The following is a 15,037-nucleotide window of genomic DNA, read 5'->3' as shown; positions in this document are numbered from 1 at the left end:
AAGACCTCAGAAAAAAATTGTAGACCTCCACAAGTCTGGTTCATCCTTGGGAACAATTTCCAAACGCCTGAAGGTACCACGTTCATCTGTACAAACAATAGTACGCAAGTATAAACACCATGGGACCACGCAACCGCCATACCGCTCAAGAAGGTGATGCATTCTGTCTCCTAGAGATGAACGTACTTTGGTGTGAAAAGTGCAAATAAATTCCAAAACAACAGCAATGGACCTTGTGAAGATGCTGGAGGAAACAGGTACAAAATTATCTATATCCACAGAAAAACGAGTCCTATATCGACATAACCTGAAAGGTTGCTCAGCAAGGAAGAAGCCACCGGTCCAAAACCACCATAAAAAAGCCAGACTACAGTTTGCAACTGCACATGGGGACAAAGATTGTACTTTTTGGATAAATGTCCTCTGGTCTGATGAAACAAAAACAGAACTGTTTTTCCATAATGACCATCGTTATGTTTGGCCGAAGAACACCATCCCAACCGTGAAGCATGGGAGTGGCAGCATCATGTTGTGGTGGTGCTTTGCTGCAAGAGGGACTGGTGCACTTCACAAAATACATGGCATCATGAGGCAGGAAAATTATGTGGATATATTGAAGCAACATCTCAAGACATCAGTCAGAAAGTTAAAGCTTGGTCGCAAATGGGTCTTCCAAATGAACAATGACCCCAAGCATACTTTCAAAGTTTTGGCAAAATGGCTTAATGACAACAAAGAACAGGTATTGGAGTGGCCATCACAAAGCCCTGACCTCAATCTTATAGAAAATGTGTGGGCAGAACTGAAAAAGCGTGTGCAAGCAAGGGGTCCTACAAACCTGACTCAGTTACACCAGCTCTGTCAAGCGATACGGGCCAAAATTCACCAAACTTATTGTGAGAAGCTTGTGGAAGGCTAACTGAAACGTTTGACCCAAGTTAAACAATTCAAAAGGTAATGCTACCAAATACTAATTGAGTGTATGTGAACTTCTGACCCACTGGGAAAAGGATGAAATAAAAGCTGGAATAAATCATTCTCTTCTATTATTCTGACATTTCACATTCTTAAAATGAAGTGGTGATGCTAACTTACTTATGACAGTGAATTTTTACTAGGATTAAATGTCAGGAATTGTGAAAAACTGAGTTTAAATGTATTCGGCTAAGATGTATATTAACTTCCGACTACAAATTTGATTGGTCACATACAGTTGATAAGATGGATTCTGTTAAAAATGTAATGTTTTAAGTTAAACTGTCATTTGTTTTTATCTTGTTTAGTGAATGATTACTGTGAGTTTTAATGATTTTAGGCCATCAAACTGTGTGTATGCTAATTTGGAAAGTTTGACCTAATCAGATAAAAGGAAATTGCCTAGGATCAGAGAGCAGGATCAGACCTAGGACAATGAAGATGGACGGAGTGTGAGTCTGACATCTAGCTAAACAAAGTAAGAGCCATGGACATTCCACAGGGGAAATAAGGGAAACTCATTGAATGTATAGCTGGGGAGGTTACACCTACAAGAGTGTGTGACCAAAAGGAGGGAAGAGTATAAGATGTGCTGTCAACTTTCTAAATATATGCACTCAGATGACGGCATCCTTGTTAATAAACACTTGAAACTTCTCTTGAGCTTTTGGTCTCAATTCCTTATTGCAAAGAGGTTGCAATAGCATTTTTCTTTTTAACAATTTGATTACATGATTCATACAGTACAATATCACACAGCAGTATTGTGGCCAACAAACAGAATGAGAAATACCACATCAAATCTACAGTAATCATGTAAGATGTTGTCACATGCTTCATAAACAGACTAACAATGAAATGCTTACATACGGGTCATTTTCCAACATTGCAGAGTTAACGATTAAAAATACATTGAAATAGCGACACGAGGAACACATACACAGAGAATAACAAATCAATAACGAGTAAAACATAACATGGCTATATACAAGGAGTACCAGTACAGAGTCAATGTCCAGGGGTAGGAAGTAATTTAGGTAGCTGTATAGATATAGGTGAGTAGGAAAAGTGAGTAGTTAACAGGATAGATAATATACGGTAGCAGCAGTGTATGTGGTGTGTGTTTGTGTGTGTGTATCTGGCCATGCTTTGTCCAGCATTTTCATTTCCTTCGTCACTGTTCTTTTAATCAGGCCCATTATGTTGTATTTATTTAGCCTACCCCACCACTAATGCACTGAGATGTTGTCACATTGTATAATGATAGGAGACAGGCGCAAGAATATGAAATATGCTTTTTTATTTCTTTACCCAAAATAGCGTACGTCATGAACATGACGGGGACGAAGCCCAAAACATATAATATATATATATATATATATATATATATATCTCACAGGTCTGTAAGCAAAACAAAGGACGAGGTGTAAACCTCTAGAAAATACACGGAACGAGACCCGTAATAACAAGTGCACACTAACACAGTAACACCAAAGCAGATACAACAGAGCACAGGTTCTCACAAGACCAACAGACATGGAATAATCATCAAGCAGGACAATGGGGAACAGAGGGCACATATATAAACATACTAATCAGGGGGAATGGGAACCAGGTGGACGTAATGAGACAAGACAGTCCGGGGTTGGAGGTAATGATCCAGTTGAGTGACGCCTAGAAGGCCAGTGACTTAGACCTCCGGAGCTGGTGAACGGAATGAGCAGCAGTACCGGGGGAATCCGTGACTGATGTTGATATGAGTCCACCAAGAAATAGGTCACACAGCCTGTGTATTTGATGGCAAGACAACGAATGAGCCTATGAAGCAGCTCCAGAGATGCTTTGATTTCTATATAGGCTATTGTTTAATAAAGAGCAACATAATCAGTTACAACTGAAATATCTGATCATTAATAGATTAGAAAAAAGGTAAGCCCATCATCAGGTAGGTCCTTATTTAATAGCCTATGACATGCTGTTGAAATGTTGAAGCTTCTTATGATAACCTACTTCAAAACCAAATCGTAAATAGTCACAAAAGTAGATGGGGTGTTTGTTAAATTATCTTTTTAAATAAAAAATGAATGGAGCAAATTTTGAGCAGCAGTTTTGGTAGGCTCATGTCGCTGGGCAACTCGCGGCTTGGTTTCCGTTTGTAATCCGTGAAGTCCTGCCTGTCACATTCGTCGTAACGAGGAGACCAAGGCGCAGCGTGATTGGAATACATTCTTCTTTTATTAAAACAAAGAACACTTAAACGTGACGCTATAAACAACTAGTGCTGACATGCAACTACACAGACAATAACCCACAAAACCAAAATGGAAAATGGCAACCTAAATAGGATCCCCAATCAGAGACAACAATAAACAGCTGCCTCTGATTGGGAACCAACTCAAGCCACCATAGATCTACATTTACCTAGACAAACCAAAAACCCTAGACAAGTGAAAACACCCATACCACCCTCGTCACAACCTGACCTAACCAAAATAATAAAGAAAACAAAGATAACTAAGGTCAGGGCGTGACACTGGCACATCCAGCGAGCGTCAGAGATGGCATAGTAGGATTCTATCTTAGTTCTGTATTGACTTTTTGCCCGTTTGAAATGCAGAAAGTAGAGTAGCTTACACAGTGTAATGTAGCTACAGTGGGTGAAATAGAAATAGTTGTGCATTCCATTACCAGAAAGGCCAGGCGTGAATTCTTTAGAAGCGTTTGTTTTTTTACGTTGGATATAAATTCCACAACACTGATTGTTGAAATGGTAAACATTGATGCAGTTTTGCTGACTGTATTGTAAAGGGACTCTGTTGCTGCAGCAACAATGAATTCATGTAGGGAATTTGTTACCAGTGGTACAGTTCATAAACTACAGCAAATTGTGATTTCCCTATTCCCTTGCATTTGAATAGTTTTCCACTCATCCTGATTATGTAATAATACCAATATGTAGATTTCATATTGTGTCAAGCCTAGGTCGAGTATCTCCATTGATATTGTCCACATTTGAAACAACGTAGATCTGCATTGTCAGAGCAATACAAAATGAGTATAAATTATTCTGAATTACAACAATTTCTCTCTGTGTATACAGTATGTGTATTAGTCACTGTTGTTTTCCTTCCCAGTGCCATTGTCTATGTGGAGATCCCCCTGGATGTAGAGGCCAGGGTATTCAGGGATCTGCAATGGACCTGGGCCAGGGCTTGGCCACTGCCATGGGAGGGATGAATATTCATCATATCTACCCTGTGGAAGACGTATGGAGAAATGTGATCCCCAGTCTCGTCAGTTCAGCTTACTGTTTTCCTCCCCATCCATCAGAGTGACTGCAGCCCTCCCCCCTGGGCAACTCCATGCAGTGGCTCTGACTCTGCCCTCTCACTCCAGTGCAGAGAGACAGAGAGGATCCAGGCAGAATCCATAGCTACTCATCCCAGAGTGTGCCATGAACTGGGCCAATGTGATATGCTTTTATAGAGACTGCAAGCTCTTTTTCTATTGCAAGTGCCATCGGTTACACATTCCTGATACCATTGTAAAGCATAAGTTAGTCTTGAGGAACTATATTTCAGTGAGAAACATGTGCTTTTGTTAAGCTTTGTGCCTAAATGGAGCTCAGGTGCACACTCTGCGGCGAGTGCTACCTCTCCATTTTAGAATGACGCATTTGCATCCACTTATAGTAGGAACTTCATGAATTCAACAAAAGCTATTATTTTTTTCTGATCAAAGCAGTTGAAATATAAAATGAACACACTCCCATCCATCAGGCTTCATAAGCATCTGGCTGTAGTAGACAGGAGCATACCAAATCAGTTACTGACTGCCTCAGTAGGGTAATTAAGCTTTGGGTACTGCCAGATCCTGTCACCTGTTCGTCGGGCTTTGTTTACCCTCTCTAGCTCCACAGATGATGAGTGGTCCTCAAACGAGACAGAAATCCAATCGGAAGTAGAGATACAGAGGCTGAGGGGTTTTCAGAGAAGACAGCAGCCAATTAGAAGCACAGATACAGAGGCTGAGTGGTTCTCTGAAAGGACAGTCAACCAATCAGAAGTAGAGATGCAGAGGCTGAGGGTCCTCAGAGGAGACAGCAAACAAATCAGAAACAGGTGTGCAGATTAGTTTGACTTCTGTCACAATCAAATGATTGAGTCCAAGACAAACAGAACGAGAGGTCATTCCAGTATATCTAGGTCAGGTGCAGGAGCAGTTGTCCCTCCCTTGCATGCCACCTGCCTAGGGTTGCAAAGCTATTAGTATTTTACTAAAGTTACTTCTGTAAATTTGTTAATGTATACCACAATAACTTTAAAAAATGTATTCTTATATAGTATTCCTTTTTCACATCTGTGTTCATGAGTTTCCAGTCGATAGACCATATGATTCAAGAGAAAATAGCCTCTAATCAATAATGTAATTTTTTCAATGAACTCTGAAACCCTTCCAACTATTGAATTTTTTCTAAACTGCCACCAGTTAGGCTCCAAAACATTTACAACAAAGACATAAAAATGTGTAAAAAATATATATTTCATGCTGAAACCCTCATAGTAAACCCCAATGGTATTCACTTAATTGATGCTTTGCATTTAAGATAATGTTTTACAAATATGTCATTACATTAATTAGACACATTATATTTTGATGTTCCCAAAAAGGCCAGTAGATGTCATCTTTTAAAAATAAAAATCTTGAAAGCTACCAACCAAAATGTTGGTAGTTTACTGGTCAACTTTGAACTTTGTCCCTGACCTGTTTGGAGAGCTCCTTGGTCTCCATAGTGCCGCTTGCTTAGTGGTGTTGCAGACTCTGGTGCCTTTCCGAACAGGTGTATCTATACTGAGATCATGTGACAGATCATGTGACACTTATATTGCACACAGGTGGACTTTAATTATGTGACTTCTGAAGGTAATTGGTTGCACCAGATCTTATTTAGGGCCTTCATAGCAAATATGCATGCATCACTTTTCCATTTTGTTATTCTTTTGAATTTTTTGAAACAAGTCATTTTTTTTCATTTCACTTCACCAATTTGGATGTCCATTACATGAAATCCAAATAAAAATCAATATAAAATACAGGTTGTAATGCAACAAAATAGGAAAAACGCCAAGGGGGGTGAATACTTTTGCAAGGCACTGTATAGTCATGGGTGCCAAAATGTTTTATGTATGGTCCCGGGAATCAAACCCACCATCTTGGCGTTACAAGCACCATGCTCTGCCGAGCTAGATGTTGCTGTGTGAGCTATGTGGCGGAGAGCTACTACAGCGCTGTGCAGCGCGTGGACATTTTGCAGATGCAGGTGATGACTCCAATATGTGTAATTTTTTGGGACAACCGGGAAAATTGCTCTTTTTCAGCTATGAACCCAGCGTGAACCTGCAGGAGATCGCCCATTGGTTGATGCAATGGGGAACACGACCCTAATTTGCTCTCAATGTGTATGGTATATTACCAGGATATACACTATATTATAAGGACATAAGGATTTGGAAGGGTCTCTGAGATTGCAAAGACAATGCAGTCCTTTATAATAATGTTAAACAACAGCTGATTTTGGAGTGCAGTGTCAAATGTCCACCATAAAAGTAATGAATAATAATATGGTAAATTATCATGCATGCAGGTGTCTGGTCATTGACAGTCAGTTTGAACGGTTCCTCTCTAGCACAGAATGAAACACCAATGTCCTCATTATGATTGCATATAAAGCACAGGCACCATCAACGTGGGAGACTTGTAATGTTTCATTTGTGTGATGGAAACTAAACCCACCCACTTCCTCAGCCCACAGGCAGAAGATAGCAGTGGGAAGGAACCCTGACTCAGTACATCAACCATTACATTCATCCCCTGTTCTAATCCTTGGAGTGATGACTCGACGGTTCTAACAGCCTGCCAGGGCAAATGGGGGCTCCCATCCCAGTCAGCCGCAGTTAGTGCCTCCCATGTTGAAACTCAATAATAGCGCCTTCATCTCATTGGCTCCCGAGAGGATGCGGTGCCAGGGTCTATTGGCTCATCAATCGTAGCTCTATTGTCCCACCCCTGGGTTTTAAAGTGAACTTTTGGGCAACCCTCACCCCCACCTCTATCCCTCCAGTCCCACTCCCCTTCCAGTCAGAACTGGTTAGCTGTGGCGGTGGCACCCATGGCAGGCAGCTGTTACAGGATTGGCCTGGATATGCCTTTAGCCTGTCTGCAGACTGGCCTCCCTGGAGGAGCAGCGGCGGGTTCAGAGGAGAAACGAGTGGCTGCTTCCTCCATCACTGTTTTTATGGAAGCACCAGAACCTCCCAGAGGGAAACAATTTGGCATGGTTATGGGCGATGGATGAGGATTATCCCTTGCGTGTTAGTTAGGGATAAGAGTAATTTTCAATCAAATAACTAATAATTTCTACACCAATGCATTCAGAGAAAAACACTAAAAGGAACAGAAAACAGAGGTGTGCTTAATTCAAGGATTTACTCCTCCAGCATTACATTACTGTTTTCACATGAAGCTGGCACACTGTCCCGGGGTACAACATTGACAAGAAATGAGGGATGCCCTCTCTTTGTGTGACCCAGTGATCACCTCTCCACTGACTGTGCATCAGAGCTGGAGACAGAACCGTTCAATACCTGTCAAGTGTCTCCCTGTCTCTGTCTGGCCCGCCTGAGCACTGTGACAGCCAGAGAGGAGATGAGAGGAATACAGACGAAGCCGAGGCTACAGCAGACTTCAAACAGACAAAACCAGACAGAACAGGGGACCTTTGCCAACAGAGACATATACAGTAAACTGCTGCAGTCGAAAACAGCCCCAGGTGGATGCTATCTAGCTAGCTAACGTAAGGTGTGTAGGCCCAAACGGAATCTGCAGTCTTCTTCTATTTTCTGCAGAGATTTCTGATGAAAATCTGCAGAATTCTGCGGGAAGCTTTTTTTGTTCAACCTCTGGTGTAAGTGTACCTCATGCAGTGTAATGGGGCACTTCATTTTATACAAATAAAGTTACATGTAAAAGTTACCTGTTTACATGTAAAACAACATGAACCCACTTACTTTCAATTTCGAACATTTACTTGATTTTTCTTTAAGTACAATCTGTGTAAACAGATATGAAAACAGTAAGTTAATAAATAAATAGATAAACAGTTTTGCATAAAGTGTCATGAATTCGATACTTTTTTTGTGTGAGAGAGAGTGGGAAAGACAAGAGAGAGAGAGAGAGAGAAATGTGCAGTGGAAAGAGTCAGCTCTTTTCTGCCTGGAGGATGTACATAACAAAATACGTGCATGTAGCCTTTACAACTCAGACCGCAAACTTCAATTCAATAACATATTATGTTTTTGTATGTATGAACTAAGATCCAAGAATTTCATTGACAGAATAGGTGTTAGACTACAATACCCTGAGCACTTACATCTGAATTTGAATCACTTGAATCACTTGTGTTTGAAGAGTCAATCAGGCCATCAAATACTTAAACAAAACCTGGAGAGGTGTAGACAGGAATGTAAAAGCGCCAACCAACATCATTTCCTAAATACCTGTTCAACAAAATACATTTCTGCCTATAACATTCCAGAACTTTGCAACCTGTTAGACCAAGGGTTCCCCAGAAAACTCACCTTCCAGGGTTCTTCAGAAGGCTCACCTTCCAGGGTTCCCCAGAAAACTCACCTTCCAGGGTTCTTCAGAAGGCTCACCTTCCAGGGTTCTTCAGAAGGTTCACCTTCCAGGTGACCAAGATACTTAAGCAATAAGACCCGAGGAGGTGAGGGATATGGCCAATATACCACAGCTAATGACTGTTCTTAGCAAGACGCAACGCGGAGTGCCTGGATACAGGCATATTGGCCATATACCACAAACCCCTGAGGTGCCTTATTGCTATACTAAACTGGTTACCAACGTAATTAGAGCAGTAAAAATACATGTTTTGTCATACATGTGGAATACGTTCTGATATATCATGGCTGTCCGCTAATTAGCATTCAGGGCTCGAACCACCCAGGTTAAACTCTCTAAGAGTATGATGTAAGTATGACCTACAGTAATTCTGACAGAAAGAGAGCGAGAAATAGAGAGGGAGAAAAAAGAAAGAAAGAGAGAAATAGAGAGAAGAGAGAAGAGAGAAAGAAAGAGGGAGGTGTGATGTCTAATGTTTCAAGCAGGGGAGGGGGAGGAGTGAGACTGCATGAGAGTTCATTCTTCAGTGCTGCCGTTGAACTTGGCATTCTTCTGTTCTGAGTTAACAAGTTCTGGTGATGTGAGAAGAGTTTCTCAACATCCACAAGTAAAGAGAAGCAATGCGGGCCAGAGTTGGCGGCCTGTCTTTCGTCGCTGCCCACCAGTCTACTGCTCTCACCTCTCTGAAATCAGTCTTGTCTATTGACGTGTACCTGTGCCACTCCTCCTCAGACACCTCACTCAAAGCAGGGATGATGTGTACATAGTCCTTCATCTCTTTTCCTGGACCCTTCCACTCGTGAGTAGGTCCTGCAGTTTGTTGCCGATGTTGTGGGCGAATGGCTCCGATGTCTTCTCCAGCTTCTTAAGGAGGACCACAAGCTCCAGACTGTGTTCTACAATAAACACAGCTTAGGCCTTCAGCGAAGATATGTGGATCCCCAGCAGCTCCTTCAGATCTTGGACACACTTGGCAAAGGTGTGCTTTGTGCTTCCATGTGCTTTGCCAGCCACTCCACAGCACTGACCTAAGAGCACCACCTTGTCTGTACTGTGTAGACTGGCATTACAGGAGTGAGGTCCACTTCTAGCATGATGCTGGCGACAGTGTAGGACAAAAAGACCTCTTAACATGAGCACACAAAGTGTTTATATCCACGAACACTTCAGGCAAGACCTCTAAAACAAAGTTTAGGAGATGTGCAACATATGTCACATGGGTTGTGTTGGGAAAAAGGCCCTTCGGGAGCTTCTTAAAGGCCTTTTTCATGTAGCTGGCTGAATTTGATACAACAGCCCACAACTGATTGAAGCTCGCCCCATTGCTACTCAGACTTATCCAAAAAGGTCCAGTCTGCCATTATGGGTCTCTCCTCTACTGGCTGAAGTAGAATGACCAAGGCGCACCTGACCCTTGTGTTGGTGGTCTCGTCCAAGATCACGTAGAGATCCTGACCCTTCAATACTTCTTTGATTTTCTGGGTGTAGAGCTGGTACAGTTCAGCTAGGTTTTCAGTGAACATATGGGAAGCTGCAGGAACACTCCCTCCTTGCTTGGAGTGTTTTTGTTTTAGAAACGTGGAGAACTTCGGTTCCTTCTCCAGCAGAACATTGACAAAACACTGTGTCAGCATCTGAATTCTTGATTGACCTGTAGGATGATAATAACAACGTGTGTTAATATAAATGAAAAATGAAGGATAAGTTAAAGTCACAATAAGGTTTTGGTAAAACAGACTCTCCCTCTCACACACATACAGCACACAGAGCACACACACAGAGACCGAGAGAGAGAGCGAGAGGGCGATCCCAACACCCCTAAACCCACACACAGCGCACAAAAGGATGTCCCATCATTTATTTTATTTTCATAACCTAGGCCTATTTATTGGTCTGGTCATTATTTCCTCCAAGCTAACTCTAAACCTATTTAGGTGAGTAAATACAGGCTAGGAAATCTAGCAATATTGGCCACTGTTGCCTTTGATCAATGTGCCATGAAGCTGTGCATAGCACTCTCGCCCTCTCACACATGCGGGCAGTACCCAGCTAACCTTGTGGGGACACACAAAATTCAATCCCATTCAAAATCCAATTTTCCTAACCCTAAACCTAACCCTAGCCCGTACTCTTACCTTTACCCTAACCTTAACCGTAAACCTAACCCTAGCTCTTAACCCTAACCCTAAAACTAACCCTAGCTCCTAACCCTAACCCTTAATGTAATTCTAACCCTAACACTAATTCTAACCTTAAATTTAAACCCCCTAGAAATAGCATTTGACCTCGTGGGGACTAAAAAAATGTCCCCAGTTGGTCAAATTTGTGTTCGTTTTCCATTCTTGTGGCGACTTCTGTTCCCCAGAAGAATAGCTAAACATGTCCACACACACACCACAGAATTCACACACACACCACAGCTAGACACTGTAGCAGAAACAGTAGCCAACCACACAGTGTATATCACATGATTTCATATGTGCCTGGACTGATTTAATGACCATCAATAAAATAGACAAACAGACTCTCGAACATAAGTGAGAAGAGGAAATGGAGGAGAGCAGGCTCATTGTCTCAACATTAGCTCTTTGTCAGTGAAGGACATTGTCACGTATACTCACACACACACACACACAGTCCCCCATGGACTTAGGGTGATAAGTCAGAAGAGATGAGACGTGCCATTAAACCAAACTAAAGTTATGCCCAGTCACACAGTAGCGCTGGGTGAGATGTCGAGTTATACAGCAAGTCATGAAGTCAAGGATCCTCATGACAACGTCATCATTTAAAATGGCAGCCGTCTTCCATGCTTATTAACAGGATTTATCAGCTTGTGGTTCCTAGTTAATTCCAGACGTACTCTATATGCATTCAGAATAAATTGGATTTAAAGTGAGAAAACAATTGAGAAATTAAGTTATGGTGGAACAATCTCCAGGGGGTACAGCATCAATTCAGCAAGTGTTGTGGCTTAAGAATATGATAATGTCATATATAGACTACAGTATATCTATCTGCCAACTCCTCCATCTTCCCACCATGAACAAACAAGTATACTAGAGGAATGTTTTTTAATTTGTTATCCTGACAATAATTTTATATACATGATCGTACAGTACACTAAATGAGTATAATTAAGAGACTATATACAGTATATGACAAAACACAATTGTTTTTGAGCAACAACATCAGGTGAAGGTAAGTGGATCAAGCGGCGTAATGATATCAATGTCAAAGTCAGGACGTTCCCAATTTCACTCTCATCTGATAAGACTGTCAGTTCTATTCTCTGTGGCTGGATTGCTGGGAAGGTTGGCTTGTCAAATCCAGTGCCATGGAAACGCACGCCCACCGTGAGCCCTGTCACTTATTGCCTTTGTAACAATATTACTTCAGCTGAGGGAGAGGACCAGAGCTAATATGAAAAGGCTAATGCAGCCATGATTAAAAGGAAAATCTGCCCTCCGTCTCTAGGTAATACAAAAGCAGATAGCTCATATTACCTTCATATCATTGCAAATACATCTAATGGTGAGAAATGAATGGTTATTATATCACAGCAGCTAATATGACATTTTAAGAACTCTGTGACTCAGATCTCTCCTCCATATTTGTCTATTTTCTGTGTCCGGGTAAATGTCATTGAGATCAAGGGAAAGGAACACAGAGACTACAACAAATTAAACAGACAACTGATAGAGAATTTGGGACACAGAAATGAGTAGCACTGTGGCCAAAGTGTTGGTGGCTCCTTATGGCAGCATTCTTTAAAAAGCACTGCTAGAGTTTTTTTAATAAAGACAGAGGCCTGTGGTGATTGAGAAACGCTCCAGGGCATCCTCATCAGAATCACTCAGCCCTAAATGTGAGAGTTCTTTGCATCTGAGATCTCAGCCTCATCTATCAGCCATATGAGTGAAACTATAGGCAGCCTCTCAGTTTCCCAAATTAAATTCTCCACAGTGGCTGCATCTGAGGATGTCCACAGAAGAGTAATGTGGCGGAGAGGACAACCTGAAAATGCAGCAATCAGGGAGGTGTCGGAGATCTAGGTGATCTGTGAGTCCCAGAAGGACATTTATTTTTTTGGTCAGGTGAAGGTATTTGCCTGATTATGCCAATAATTTTACACAAGTCTACATAGCGGTTTAATACAAATGTCTATTTCAAGCATCTGTTGCTGCTGGTTATATTATCTTGCCTCTGGAAGGAAAATCCATGATAGAGATACAGACAGGGGCCCAAAGTGATTTTGGCTGATAAACTGCCAAGTTATGTCATTCCACTTTGCCTTCTAAGATTTATTGGATTTGTGTTTCTTCCTGATCCTTCCTCCAACAAGCATGCACTTGATGCGATTGTTTACCATCACTATTGCTGATATTTCCACTATATTGAACTCCCAAGTGGCGCAGTGGTCAAAGGCACGGCATCTTAGTGATAGAGGCGTCACTAGAAACACCCTGGTTTGAATCCAGGCTGTATCACAACCGGCTGTGATTGGGAGTCCCATAGGGCGGCGCACAATTGGCCCAGCGTTGTCCGGGTTTGGCCAGTGTAGGCCGGCATTGTAAATAATAATTTGTTCTTAACCGACTTGCCTAGTTAAATAAAAGGTTACATACATTATCTGAATGAATACCACAGTCATGATACTAGCCACAGTATGTAGCTTGGGAGATCATCAATCCATAAATCAATTGTTTTTACTCCAGAATTCAAATGTTGAGGCTAGCATTTCTCTCTGGGTAAAACAATACACTATGGAGAATATGGTAGATGAAATAAGAGGAAAATCCATTAATATACAACAATAAATGTTCAATTATTGATCAGGAATAATATTTCAGCAGTTCTGTTTTGTTTCATCTGCATTTTTCTCTTTATATTTTCCTCTCATAAAATATTTAGGAGCTCAATCTACTTATCCACATTTTCATTATCTGCAGATTTCCTCAAGTGGGTCCATTAGTGCAGTTTAACATTACACCTTGCCAACAATTTAGGTGGAGCATCTGGGAAGCTTAAGGTTATTGAGCAAACTTTAACGGTCAACGACCTTCTCTATTGACTAGTGCCGTAACATGATATTTTCAAGCTAATAAAACTAACAAACTTGCCCTTTGTGAAATCAGTAAACTTGAACACTTTCTCCACACGAGTTAGAAACCTTGACTTACCACTAAACAAAAATATAAAACGCAACATGTAAAGTGTTGTTCCCATGTTTCATGAGCTGACATAAAAGATCCCAGATATGTTCCATATTCATCAAATAGCTTATTTTGCTCTAATTTTGTGCACAAATCTGTTTACATCACTGTTAGTGAGCATTTCTTCTTTGTCAAGATAAACCATCCACCTGACAAATATGGCATATCAAGAAGCTGTTAAACAGCATGATCATTACACAGGTGCACCTTGTGCTGGGGACAATAAAAGGCCACTCAAAATGTGCAGTTTTGTTACACAACACAATGCCACAGACGTCTCAAGTTTTGAGGGAGCGTGCAATTGGCCAGCTGACTGCAGGAATGTCCACCTGTGCTGTTGCCCGAGAATTTAATTTTAATTTCTCTACCAAAACTGTCGTGTTTAAGAATTTGTCAGTACAGCCAACCGATCTCGTGAGCGAGCGGTTTGCTGATATCAACGTTGTGAACAGTGCCCCATGGTGGCGGTGGGGTTATGGTATGGGCAGGTATAAGCAACAAACACAATTGCATTTTATTGATGTCAATTTCAATGCACAGCGATACCTTGACGAGATCCCGACGCCAATTGTGAGGCAAATTTTGTATTTGTTGTAAGGTATCTGTGACCAACAGATATGTGTTCCCAGTCATGTGAAATCCATAGATTAGGGCCTAAAGAATTTATTTCAATTGACAGATTTCCTTATATGAATTGTAACTCTTAATGAACTGTAGAATGTTGAGTTTATATTTTTGTTCTGTGTAGATTTATGGCAGATGGAATATTTAAAGCTAGCATCTTTGTACTTTAACATCTCAAGTTAGGACAGTTCTACAAAACATCTTTAATGAAAAGGACTCTGTCTTTGCTAATGTACTGCACTCCTAATGCTGCTCGTAATGCTCTACCTTGTAACCACTGAAAGTGCCAATATCCATTATGGCGTACTCTAATCAATGGAGGAGTAGCATTTAGGTGCATTTAGACACAGACTGTTTAAACAGGCTGCTAATGAAAGCTAGTAAATTATACAATTCAGTGGACTTCCATTTAGCTATAATACATGTACAAACAATACTGTCAATACATGGCTATTCCTATAGCTATCAAATATGGTCATCAATACTTACATATGTATGTCTTAATGGGGACAGTTTTCTACAGC

Source organism: Oncorhynchus tshawytscha, linkage group LG03 (genome assembly GCF_018296145.1).
Source record: "Oncorhynchus tshawytscha isolate Ot180627B linkage group LG03, Otsh_v2.0, whole genome shotgun sequence".
Taxonomy (NCBI): domain Eukaryota; kingdom Metazoa; phylum Chordata; class Actinopteri; order Salmoniformes; family Salmonidae; genus Oncorhynchus; species Oncorhynchus tshawytscha.
This window is presented reverse-complemented; position numbering follows the sequence as displayed.